Genomic DNA, 13,214 nt, shown 5'->3' on the forward strand with positions numbered 1-13,214 from the left:
GATACCATGCAGCTCATAAAAAGGCTGGTGTACACCCATATGTATTGAGAGGGAAAGAGATCCCCCAAAATTGTTTAGTCAAAAATCTCACAGCTGGTGAGAGGGAGGTCTTCCCTGTGGCTCAGTGATAAAGAATCCACATGCCAATGCAGGAGACACGTGTTTGATCCCTGATCTGGGAAGACACAGCATGCCTCGGAGCAACTACGCCCATATGCCACAACTACTGAGTCTGTGATCCAGAGCCCTGCAAGCTGCAGCTACTGAAGCCCACATGCCCTACAGCCTGTGCTCTGCAACAAGAGAAGCCTCCGCAATGAGAAGCCCTTGCACTGCAGCTAGAGAGCAGCCCCCACTTGCCAGAACTAGAGAAAAGCCCGCAAAGCAATGAAGACCCAGCACAGCCAGAAATGAATAATTAAAATTATTATTTTTTTAATCTAACTGGGAAATTCCTTGGAGGTCCAGCAGTTACAACTCTGCACTTCCACTGCAGGGGGTAAACATTTGATCCCTGGTCCAGGGAGCTAAGATCCTGCAAGCCACGCAGTAAGCCCCCCAGCCACACAAAAAATCTCACTGAACAATATACGTAGCTCAAAATAATCTCTATTGGGAAAAGTGCCCTAAACTGAAACCTACCAAAAACATTTTCCATTTCCATAGGAAAAAAGCATACACATACGTATATACGTATTGTATATACGCATATGTGTGGATCTAGGAATGTGTGTATATGTATGCATGTATATGTGTCTAGGATGGAATGATACCTGCAAAAGTAAGGACCTGTGGTCTCCCCCAGAGGAAGTGCTTGGAGAACAGGATGGGAGGAAGTTCAAAAGGACCCCTTGGTCTTATCTGTGATACTTCATTGTTCATATGAAGATGATGTGTTCGTGTGTCACTTAGGCAATTAAATACTAATTTTTCACAGGAGAGGAAGAAGCAAGGGGAGCAAGAGAACAAGAAAGCTGCAAGAAGAGAAGAGACCTCTAGACAGACACAATTTCCATCTGTCTGCCCCCTCATCCTCCCCTCCTGTCACAGATATCTGTCAGCCCCTCCTCTGTGCTGAGACATGGGGACCTTGCTCCAAGACATCCAAGCCCAGATTGGGTGTCTGGGTGTTCCAGATGCCCTGGAGGTGCTTCCCCCTGGGAAAGGTCAGCAGGCATTTCTGGGAAGGACACAGATCTTCCTCTGGATAGACATTGGGAGGGGAAGGGGAGGCCCGTGGTGGCCATGCCAAGGGGAGCCATTCCCTCCAGCCAATGGACATAGGGGCCCAGCTCAGCAGGATGAGGCTGGACCACAGACACAGTCATATGTGGCCAAGGTAGGAACAGTCCCCAGGCCATGGGAGGCGGGGAACTGACCTGGAGGAAGCAGGCAGGCAGGCGAGGAAGGCAGGGAAGGGTTGTGGAAAGCAGAGATGCTGCAGCCCAGGGAGGAAGAGAACCTTCCATTAGAAATGGAGCAGAGACAGCTCGAGAGGTGGGAGAAAAATCAGGACCCTCGTTATTCCAGAAGCTGAGGAAGAGCAAGGGTCCAAATGGCAAAAACAGTCTCCAGAGGCAGGGTCCCTCTGGACTGGCGGGGGTGGGGAGGAGAAAAAATCAGATTCTGTTTAAAGGTCAATGGAAGCCTTGATGGAGCACCATGATGGGCTCAAGTTCAGCTGCAGGTGGTTGCAGGGAGGCGGTGGGGAGGATGGGGAGAAAGAGCCTAATGTTTTCTCAAACCAAGCTCTTTTGTGGACTTAAGGAGAGAGCAGACAGGAGGTATTGGGAACAAAAGGTCAATGGAGGGAGGTGAATGTGTTTGTCTCAGAAAAACCCAGGAGAGGGGAAACATGGTGTTGCCAAGGCAACCACGCTGACCAAGGGTGATGGAGAGAAGTGAAGGGGAAGATGGGAGTGGGGGTTCCGAGGAAGAATCAGCCAAACGTAAAGGTGGGAGGCAGGATAGGAGAAGGGGGCTTTGATTTCTGTTCCTGAGATTGGGGCATGATGAAGTTTGGAAAGTCAAGGATTTCCTCCCAGACTTTGGTGAGTTTGTGATGCTGGTGGGACACCCACGTGGGGATGAAAAGATGTTTAGATACATGGGCCTGGGTGGACACAGACACGAATGAGGGGATGTTAGTGGTCCCCAATGTGGATGGCATGGCCCAGGGACACGCGGTGAGTGGAGATGAACAGAAGAAAACACAGCCTGAGGACAGTTATCCTAGAGAGATACAGTTTGGAGTAGACACCCAGAAAGACCCCACTACACCCCGAGTGTGAGACTCAGAGACCACAACTGAGGGAGCCTTTATCCTCCTCCTCATTTTCTCCTGATGGAATAACTGTTTTGTCTTCCCCTGGACTCTTGAGTCTCCTCAGGTCACAGCTTGGGACTTTGAGCTCTTTGTCCTCAACAAAGCACACGGTAGGTGTTCCACTGGCATTTTTTGAATATCTACTGGGTATGTGGGTAGGCGGGTGGATGGGTGGGTGGACAGGTGGGCAGCTGAATGGGTGGATGAATGTCATCCAAGATCCTGGGTCGTTGCTGAGGCAGGGCTGAAGAATCAGGCAGGGGTTCTTGAGCAGTCTCCTGGAGGTTCACTTGAAAAGAAGGGGGGACCATGTGGGTCATGAGTGGTAAGAGAGAGAGACAGAGATCATTTGGGGTTCCAAGCAGTGGAGTGACATTCAGCACTGATAAGAACAGAAAGCAATGCCCATGTGGGGTTTGGAGATGCTGTGGAGTGTTGTGACGCTCTGGATTTTAGACACCCAAGGGGCGTCCCAGCCAGTGTTGGCTCAGAGAGGCTCACATCTCCAGGAGCACAGTGGGGGATGCACACAGGAAAGGCATGGCAAGATGGCCCATGGAATACGTATGGAGTAGAGAGGAGCCACAGGAGTGGACCAAGGCACCGCAAGGTGGGAAGGTGGGTGGAGGAGGAGCAAGAGTTAGAGAAGAACATGGCGAGACTCAGGACACCGTGGCTCAGAGCTCTCCAAGAACCCCATTAACAGATGGGCAAGTGGATGGATGGATGGATGGATGGGTGAGTGGGTAGATGGATGAGTAGATGGATGGGTGAATAGATGGGCGAGTGGATGGATGGATGGATGAGTGGATGAGTGGATAGATGGATGGATGAATGGACAGATGAGTAGATGGATGAGTGAGTGGATGGATGGATGGATGAGTGGATGTATGGATGAATGGATGGATGAGTAGATGGATAGATGAGCGGATGGATGGATGAATGGATGGATGAGTGGATGAATGGATGTGCGAGTAGATAGATGGATGAATAGACAGATGAGTGGATGGATGGATGGATGAATGGATGGGTGAGTGGATGGATGGATGGATGAGTGGACGGATGGATGAATGGATGGCCGAGTAGATGGATGGATGAGTGGATGGGTGGATGAGTGGATGGATGGATGAATGGATGGGTGAGTGGATGAATGGATAGATGAATGGATGGATGAGTGGATGGATGAATGGATGGGCGAGTGGATGAATGGATGAGTGAATGGATGGATGGATGAATGAATGGGTGAGTAGATGAATGGATGGATGAGTGGATGGATGAATGGATGGGCGAGTGGATGAATGGATGAGTGAATGGATGGATGGATGAATGAATGGGTGAGTAGATGAATGGATGGATGAGTGGATGGATGAATGGATGGGCGAGTGGATGAATGGATGAGTGAATGGATGGATGGATGAATGAATGGGTGAGTAGATGAATGGATGGATGAGTGGATGGATGAATGGATGGGCGAGTGGATGAATGGATGAGTGAATGGATGGATGGATGAATGAATGGGTGAGTAGATGAATGGATGGATGAGTGGATGGATGAATGGATGGGCGAGTGGATGAATGGATGAGTGAATGGATGGATGGATGAATGAATGGGTGAGTAGATGAATGGATGGATGAGTGGATGGATGGATGAATGGATGGATGAGTGGATGGATGGATGAGTGGATGGATGGATGAATGGATGGATGGATGAATGGATGAGTGGATGGATGGATGAATGGATGGATGGATGAATGGATGGGTGAGTGGATGAATGGATAGATGAGTGGATGGATGGATGATGGACAGACAGGGAGACAGATGAAGCTGGACAGAAAAGATGGGCATCAACTCAGACCGTGAACACACATGTACACACACACACACACACACATAGTGAGACACAGAGAAAGAAAGACCACCCCCAACCCAAGCCTCAGAAACAAGAGAGAGAAAGCTGCAGGGGAAGCAGCAGCTACACACACACACACACACACACACACACACAGCAGAAATTATGCACAAACAGAGCAAAATTCGATCAGGCTCCTCTGGAGAGCTGAAGGAGATGAAGCTAGAGGCAGCAAGAGAGCCAGCAGCAAAGTTTCAAAATTCAAAGAAAGGGAGCAGAACCCCCAGGGAGGTGAGGCGGTGAGGGTGTGAGGCACAGACACGCCGGTCCAGGACCTCCTTTCAGTCCAGGACCTCCTCCAAGGAGATGCTCACTTGTGTCTTCAGGGAGAGAGATGAACCAAAGGGGCGAGAACCAAGCCTGAGGAGGGCCCCAGACAGAGGAAGGACCTGTGCCCCCCAGGGTGCAGGGCAACTCCCCAGAGCTCTGGTCTTAGCCCTTGGCTTCCTCCCAGCTCTCAGCCCCCAGGAGGCTGGGCTGTGTGAAGGCAGGCAGTGCCTCCCAGCCTGAGACCCCAGCTTCCCTCTGAGTTTGGCCAGAGGGGCCATATGGGGAGGTCGGTGTGTTCAGTCCCCTGGACCTCAGGCTGCTGTGTCCTCTTCCTCTCGAGGCAGCCCTGTCTACATGATTTTGGAAACTTCTCCCACGGATAGTAACAATTCACTGCCACCATTCCTAGCTTCCTGCCTGATGGTCCCCTAATCCACACCTCGGTACCTTTGTCAAAAGAGCCTCCTCAAATGCCCTTCATTGCGGAGAGTCCTGTTGGGACCTGACTGAGGCAAGGATGGGACCAGGGGTCAAAGGAGACTTCAGTCTTGGATGCTGTGCTGTGCTGTGCTGTACTCTGCTTATTCGCTCAGTCATGTCGGACTCTTTGCAACCCCATGGACTGTAGCCCACCAGGCTCCTCAGTCCATGGGATCCTCCAGGAAAGAATACTGGAGTGCATTCCTCCCAACCCAAGGGATCTTCCCAACCCAGGGATTGAACCCAGGTCTCCTGCATTGCAGGCAGATTCTTTACCAGCTGAGCTACCAGGGAAGCCCCAGTCTTGTATAGGAAACTTTAATTTTTTTTTTTTTACAACTACAAATCAGTTCTTTTATCACCTATGGAATTTTAAAATTATTTTCGAAAAGGAGAGTTGAAGCCGGAGAGGAGAGAGAACAAGAAAGTGGAAGAGGAGACCCACAGACACCTGCCTGTCCAGCCTCCCTTCAGAGCAGACCCCAAGAGAAAGCCAGCCCAGCCCCAGGGAGCCAGCCACCCAGCAGGAGAGAGATGAGCACAAGCACGGGGCTTAGTGCTGCCCGGGGAGCACTCGCTGAGCCCCACAGGGCCCCAAGGGAGGGGTCAGCAGGGGCCTCTCTGGGGAGGACCCCGAACCCAAGGCCTTTTTCTCTGCACAAGGTGGGAGTTGAGAGAAGGAGAGGGCCTGTGACCCACTCCAAAGGGAGCCTCCCTCAGCCAGCATGGGGGTGCAGGCTGGACAGAGTGGCCTGAGCTGGGCAGAGCTCAGCACAGTTCCAGAGAGGCAGGAGCCAGGAGAGGGCCCTGGGGAGCACTGAGACCCCGTGGAGGCTGGCAGGGTAGTAGGGGAACCATCCAAAGGAAACAAAGGGGGCACAGCCTGAGAGGTGGGGAGAAACCAGATGTCTTCAGTGTAGGCAATGCTGGCCTCCAGCATCAGAGGCCTCTTGGGGGCTGAGGGGGTAACGAGTGAAACCGGCTAGCTGGTCATCAATGAGCAGGTGGAGGAGGCCTTGCTAGGGGGCTGCAGGGTTCATAAGTGGGGGCCTAATTGCAGAGGACAGGAGAGAAAATGACCAGGGCCTGACGTTCTGCCACCAGGTCATCTGCAGATGGAAGGAGAGAGAAGACAGGAGGGAGACAGGGACTTCTCTCCTCAGGTGGGAGGGAGGCAAGCAAACCCACCTACCAAGAGGATCTGGGAGGAGGGGGAGAGGATGACTGTAGCCAGGGCAACAACACTGGCCCTGAGGATGGGGACGAGCAAGGAGAGATGGGAGAAAGCCTTTGGGGAAAGAATAGTGAAGAATTGGGGGCCGATTAGAGGTGGGGGCAGAAAGAGGCGCTGGAGGGTCAGATTTCTGGCTTTGAAAATGAGGGGGAGTGAAGAATTTGGTCGTGTTTTGATAAATCTGTGATGCTGCTGGACGTACTTGCAGCCAAGGAGGGAACCATGGATATTTAAGGTCTGGAGCTTAAGCTGAACAAAGGGCCTGGGTTGGGGGTAGGGAGGAGACATGAGGTGAGGCAGCATCTTGTGGAGGGGTCCCTTGAACCCCAAGGAGTGGACAACAAGGCCAGGAAGAAAGAGGGTGCAGCTTCGAGGAACATCAATGCTGGAACCACACCAGGAGGAAGGAGAAGGGTCTGGAAAAGTGGCCAAGACACACACACAGACATACACACACAACAATGCTGAGACACAGAGTCATGGGAAGCCCTGATCAGCCACGTTGCCTCAGAGTGCCTGGAGGATGTGGGCTTTAGGACCCAGGTCCTCAGTAGAGACCCAGTGGGTACTTAGGGCAGGTTAATGGTATAGGTGGAGGGATGGATGGATGGATGGTCCAGGCAGCAAAGAGCTGATGACTGTAGCTCTGAGAGGCTGAGGGGATGTGGGGGGAGGGAAGCGCTGAGCAGCCCCTCAGAGGGAGCCTTGACAGGAAGAGGGGACAGATGGGGGTGGACGGCAGTAATGAGCGAGTCAGAGATGACTCCAACTCCCGGCTGTGAAGCCCCAGGTGGTGGTGATGCACAGCGCTAACGAGAGTGGGGAGAGAAGCACATTTGGAGGACTGGGAGATGATGCACTGGGTTTGCATGTGAGTCCAGAGTCAGCGCAGGAGAGGGGAGAGGATGAGCAGGGAGGAGGCTGCAGGAAGAACACTGGGGTGTCCATGCCAAGAAGAACTCTGTGAACTCATCCAGGAAGCAGGTGAAAAGTAGGAGAGAGAAAGATCCAGAACAGGAACTGGGGGTCTGTCATGTGAGGGCATGTGAAGCAGGAGGTCCCAGGGAGGAAAGACGGTCAGGACGGACAGACCCTATACAGCAATGTTGTGGATAGACGGACAGGCAGACAAACAAACAGTCATGGAGGATGGCAGAGAGGGTGGGAGCCCATGATGACCCTGCCTCAGAGAGAGAAAGTGAAAGTGAAGTCGCTCAGTCGTGTCCGGCTCTTTGCAACCCCATGGACTGTTGCCTACCAGGCTCCTCTGTCCACAGGATTTTCCAGGCAAGAATACTGGAGTGGGTTGCCATTTCCTTCTCCAGGAGATCTTCCCAACCCAGGGATTGAACCCAGGTCTCCCGCATTGTAGGCAGACGCTTTACCATCTGAGTCACCAGGGAAGTACTCTTCCCTGAGAGAGAAGCAGGACTCTTCCTGGAGAGAGAAGCAGGCCCCAAACACGTGTACACATGTGCCTGCTGCATACCCACGGTAAGACAAGGAGAAAGTAAAAAACTTTACAAGCTTGAGAAAAAAGAGCCGGAGTTGAGGGGGCGGGCTGTGTGCACGCGCGCACACACACAGTCACAGTAGGAATGACGCACAAATGCAGAGCAAAATTGAATAATGCTTTCTCAGGAAAGTGGGAAAGAGCATGGCTGAGAGACAGAGATCAAGACAGAAGCAAGAGGAACAAGATGATGTGTAAGTTAGAAAGAAAAGAAAAAGAAGGAAGGTGAAACCTGCAGGGGACCTACAGGCAGCAGGTAGAGACACGAGCACACGCTCCAGCACACATCCCCTAACACACACACACTCTCCCCCCCTCTCTCTCTAAGCTCTGCCTCTAGAACAGCCTCCATGTGTCTTTCTGGACGGATGATAGGATGGAGTAGCTCAGGGGGTGAGAACAAAACTTGAGAAAGTCCCCAGAGACAGGAAACTTCCTCAGATTATCCTAATTTGATGGTGACATCAATTTCCTGGTGGGACCTTTACTGATCCACCTGCAAAGTGGGGAACAGGCAGCATGGAAACACACACACACGCACACACACAGACGCAATAACTAGGGCCAAGTCCAAAAAGAAATGGGAAAGATAAAGAAGAAACTAAGAGAAAATGAAGCAAGGAAGAAGATACACAGAGCTCTCAGGGAGCCAGGAGACAAACGAATGCACAGACGAGGTTTGGAGTGCCCCTAGGACCTGGAGAAGTGGGAGCCAGAAAGAGACAGCACGTATACAGTACCATCTTATCTGTAATGATGCGAGAGTGAGAACAACCAGAATGTCCATCCTTGGTGGGGAAGAGCTAAATAAACTCCAGTGCAGCTCTTCTCAGAAATCCTGTGAGCAGAAAAAGAGAACTGACTGCGATATACGCTCTAATAAGGAAAAGGAGCCCTCGGAGAACAGTTGAGTGTAAAAGCCCACAAGAGAATCATATACACAGTATGAGACAGTTTCTTTTAAAAACAAGAACAGCGACAGTATTTTGAATACTGTTTACCAAACTATTCTCTGAATTTTCTAAAGGAATGTACATGCTTCCATTTCCAGTTATTCACTGATTTTTGTAGATTGACTTTGTATCTTGTGACCTTGCTAAACTCACTTAACAGTTCTAGGAGTCTCTTTTGTAGGTTCTTTAAAAGTTCCTATGTAGACAATAATGTCATCTGCTAAGAGAGAGTTTTATTTCTTCCTTTACCATCTGTATGTTCTTTTACTTCTTTTTTCTTGCCATATTGCACTGGCTAAGACCTCCAATGGGAGGTAATAAGAGTGATAAAAAGAGGATGTCCTTGCCATGTTCTGATCTTAGGAGGAAAGAAGTCTTTCATCACTGGGTATTATTTTGGCTGCTTTGGTACTCGTGTGTGTGTGTGTGTGTGTGTGATGTACTTTTTTGATAATGTTAGTTTCTGCTTGGGAAGGGAATTGAGAACCAAGATGTAGGCTGAGAAGGAACAGGGAAGGGAATTTAGTTTCATATGTAGTGTTTTAATATTTTAAGATAATATACTTGTATATCACAGAAGAGACCAAAATGTAATTTTTACTAAAAAATAGAGTGAAGTGTGGCTGAGAGGGGAGAAGGAAACTGATGAAGAACAAGGAGAAAGAGGAAACTCACAGGTACAACTCCTGTCTGTCCACCCCTCCTCTTTCCCCAGGCCTAATGTTCCCTAGCCCCACCTCTGTGCTGACGTCCAGAGGAGAAATCAGACGCAAGGCTCAGTCTGGTGGGGAAAAAGCCACCCAAACCAAAGACATGCCTGGATATTCCTGGGATATGATGGAATATTGGGAAGGAGGCTGTCAGGGTCTTCATCAAAGAGAATATGGTGCCTTATTCTTAGAGATGGGCTTGAGAGGGGAAAGGATAGAGGCCATTGCAGCCTTGCTGACAGTGAGGAAGGAACATCCATGGGAGCCTCTCCATTGGGCAGATGGATTTTCTTTTTGCAATAGAATAGAGACTGCAGATCTGGTGGACAGGAGGTCAGTAGAGGGATCTGCCAAGCATCATGGTGGACCCAGAGGAACTAGAGGTGGCTATGCTAAAGCCAGGGCTTCCCAGGTGGCACCAGTGGTAAAGAATCTGCCTGCCCATGCAGGAGATGGAAGAAAAGTGAGTTCAATCCAGGGGTAGGAAGATCCCCTGGAGAAGGAAATGGCAACTCACTCCAGTATTCTTGCCTGGAGAATCCCATGGGCAGAGAACCTGGCGGACTACAGTCCATAGGGTCACAAGGAGTCGGACACGACTGAAGTGACTTAGCACACATGCACGCATGCTAAAACCAAGGCTTCTGAAGATGGAAGGAGAGAGCAGCCAGGAGTGAGACAGGACAAGATGGAGTGTTTCTCCACAAGTTAGAGGAAAGTGAGCACGTTCCCCTGCTGAGAGCAGCCTGGAGAGAAGGAGAGCATGGCTGTTGCTAGGGCAACCATATTGGTCATGAGGACGGGCAGGAACAAGGGGAAAGGCTGGAGAGAGATGTTGGATGAAGAGTCGGCAAGAAATGGGAACTAAATTGGAAATGGAGGGCAAAGGAAAAGAGAAGGTGATGTTTAGATTTCTGATCTTGAAGAGGCAAGGTAGGAACAAGGGAGAGGGTGGCGATGCTGAAGAGCTTGATCTTGTCTTGGTAAGTCTGTGATGTTGCCGGGGCATCCAAGTGGGACTGAGGAAGGAACAGCCAGTATGCGCAAGGGCGTTGCTGCACGAGGAGGGTCTCAGAAGCCCTGGACGTGGAGAGCTCTTGGAAGGAGAAGAGCAGGAGGACACAGTCCTGGGGAGCGCCTAGAGCCTAGTCTGGAGGGCTTGAAGGAAGAAGGAGGTCTGAAAAAGTGGCCAAAGCAAAAAAGACAGATGTCACCCCCAAAACACATAGTGTAGAGACCAAAGTAACAGAAAATCTTGGGATGCTCCATCACATGTCTCATAGAGCAGTGATGATTGGTCTGTTTTTTCCCTGGACTCTGATGAGCTCCTGCAGGACTCGGGCTGGGGCTTTGGGGTCTGTGTCCTCATCAGAGACCCAGAGGTGCTTGGGGCTAGTTTGTTGGTTGGATGTATGAAGGCAGTGGTCCAGGCTTCAGTTTTCTAGGCCCGGCTGAGGGAGGGGCTGATCAGACATTGGGGGGTGGGTGCTGAGCAGCTTTTGGAGAAAGATGCTACAGGAAAGAGAACAGATGGACTGTGGGTGGCGGGAGAGTGAGGATTCGGAGATGACTCGGGGCTCCTGGCTGTGGACCCAGGCAGGCAATGACACTCAGCGCTAATGAGAACAGGGAGAGAAACCCATTAGAGGTGAGGAAATGATGCGGTGAGCTTGTCATATTCTACATTTGAGGTACCAAAGCCAGCTGGGAGTTGGCTTTGAGTTTTCAACATGTGAGCAAAATGGGAGTCTGTCCCAAGGGCAGGAGCCCATGATGAGGAGTGGGTGGGGCCCAGTACACACACCTGGGGGCCCTGATTGTGAAGGCAGGTGGAGGGACAGGAGAGGCGGGTGGGGCAGTGGACAGCAGACAGCCACGCACTTACACCACACACACACACACACACACGCACACACACACACACATCCCTGGCATGAAGCAGGTGTTTAATAAACCTCTTGTGGATGAATCAATAAATAGTTGGACAAAGTGTGAATGACAGTGACCTAAAGACTGGGAACCACCTAAGTCCAAGCCCCAAGGGAAAAGATGTGAGAGGCCAACAGATGCTCACACACACACACACATATACACACAGAGTGAGAGTGTCACAAAGAAATGGCAAAACTACACAAGCTCCAGAGAGAGAGGGAGCAGAGAGGGAAGGTCAGCAGGTGCTTGCACACACACACACACACACACACAGAATTGCTCACAGACTCAGAGCAAAAATTCAACAAAGCTCCTCTATAGAGAGAAAGGAAATGTGTCTTTGGAGTGAGATAAAAAAAGAGGCCATGAAGGAGGGGAAAGGGGCCCTCAGACAGCAGGGACACAGTTATAGGCACACTGCACACACACTCACATTCTCACTGATTGGCACAGAATCCAGCACTTGTTAGATGATGGATGGCTGGATGGACGAATGGATGGACAGATGGCTGGATGGACGAATGGACGGATGGATGGGATCAATAAGTAAATAGATAGGTAAGGGGATGGATGGACGGATGAGATCAATAAGTGGATGGATAGGTAAGTGGATAGATGAATGGATGGGTAATCCAGAGATGAGAACAAAATTTAATAAAGGGCCCTGAATAGGAGTGATTCATATATGTCCACACACCCACATCACACAAATACATTGCTTAACATAGCATCCACCCCAAGGTATTTAAAGATGGAATAACTAAATTAAGTAGTAAACTAACAATGGAATGAATGAATGAAGCAAACCAGAAATCAGATTAAAACTCAATAAGTAAGACTCAAGAATAAACCACGGTGAGACAGGCATACCCAGACATGGGTGTGAGTTCACACACACACACACACAGGATGATACACTCACAGTGGAGGGCCAAACCTGTGGGGGCCTGGAGAGAGAACTCAGAAGCTAGGACAGAATAACTAACACTGCAGAGCCAAGCAAGGACACCAAGGGTCAGCTGGAGTGCAGGGTACAGGAGGAGAGCTGAGAAACAGCAGACTTGACAGGGATGAGGTCACCAATGGGGTCATGCACGTGATTCATGAGCGTTTGTAGAGCACCTACTATGTGCCAGACACTGTTGAATGAGTAGATTAAAGCAGGGAATTTCTACTGTAGGAGACACAGCTCCTCTTCTCCCAGAACTGATCTTCTAGTACAGAAGACAGAAAAAAGCCAAGTAAGTCAGTGAGATGTGAAAGTGTTAGTCGCTCAGTTGTGTCTGACTCTTTGTGACCCCATGGACTGTAGCCTGCCAGGCTTCTCTGTCCATGGAATTCTCCAGGCAAGAATACTGGAGTGGGTGTGGCTATTCCCTTCTCCAGGGGGTCTTCCTGACCCAGGGATCGAACCTGGGTCTCCCACATGGCAAGCAGATCCTTTACTGCCTGAGCCATAAGGGAAGCCCCAGTAACTAACTACAAAGTCTCACGTGATCAGAGCCAGATCAATGTTAGACTTTGGCTCAAAGCTTGGGTTTTATAGTCAATGCACTGGGAACCATTAGAGGGGTCTAATCAAGCTGTGGCCCGATCTGACTTATAAGATTCCTCAGGTTCTGCATTCAGGAGTAGAAGCAGTGAGCTCAGGAAGGAGGCGGAGCTATTATTGTCTCAGAGAAATGGTGGGTGCTTGAGTTAGAATGGAACAGATGGGGTGAAGAAAGCAGAACGATTGTGGGTCCTCTGGAAGTTCAGTCTGTGAGACTTAAACCAGTGAACTGACCGTGAATATGTATGAATGATGAGGGTAACAAGGGGCTCCTAGAGAACTTCCAGGGTTTCAGGGTGGTGTCATCTATTGATCTGGGAGAGAAACTGAGGCAGG

Source organism: Bison bison, unplaced genomic scaffold (genome assembly GCF_000754665.1).
Source record: "Bison bison bison isolate TAMUID 2011002044 unplaced genomic scaffold, Bison_UMD1.0 scf7180017864500, whole genome shotgun sequence".
In the NCBI taxonomy this organism is placed as follows: domain Eukaryota; kingdom Metazoa; phylum Chordata; class Mammalia; order Artiodactyla; family Bovidae; genus Bison; species Bison bison.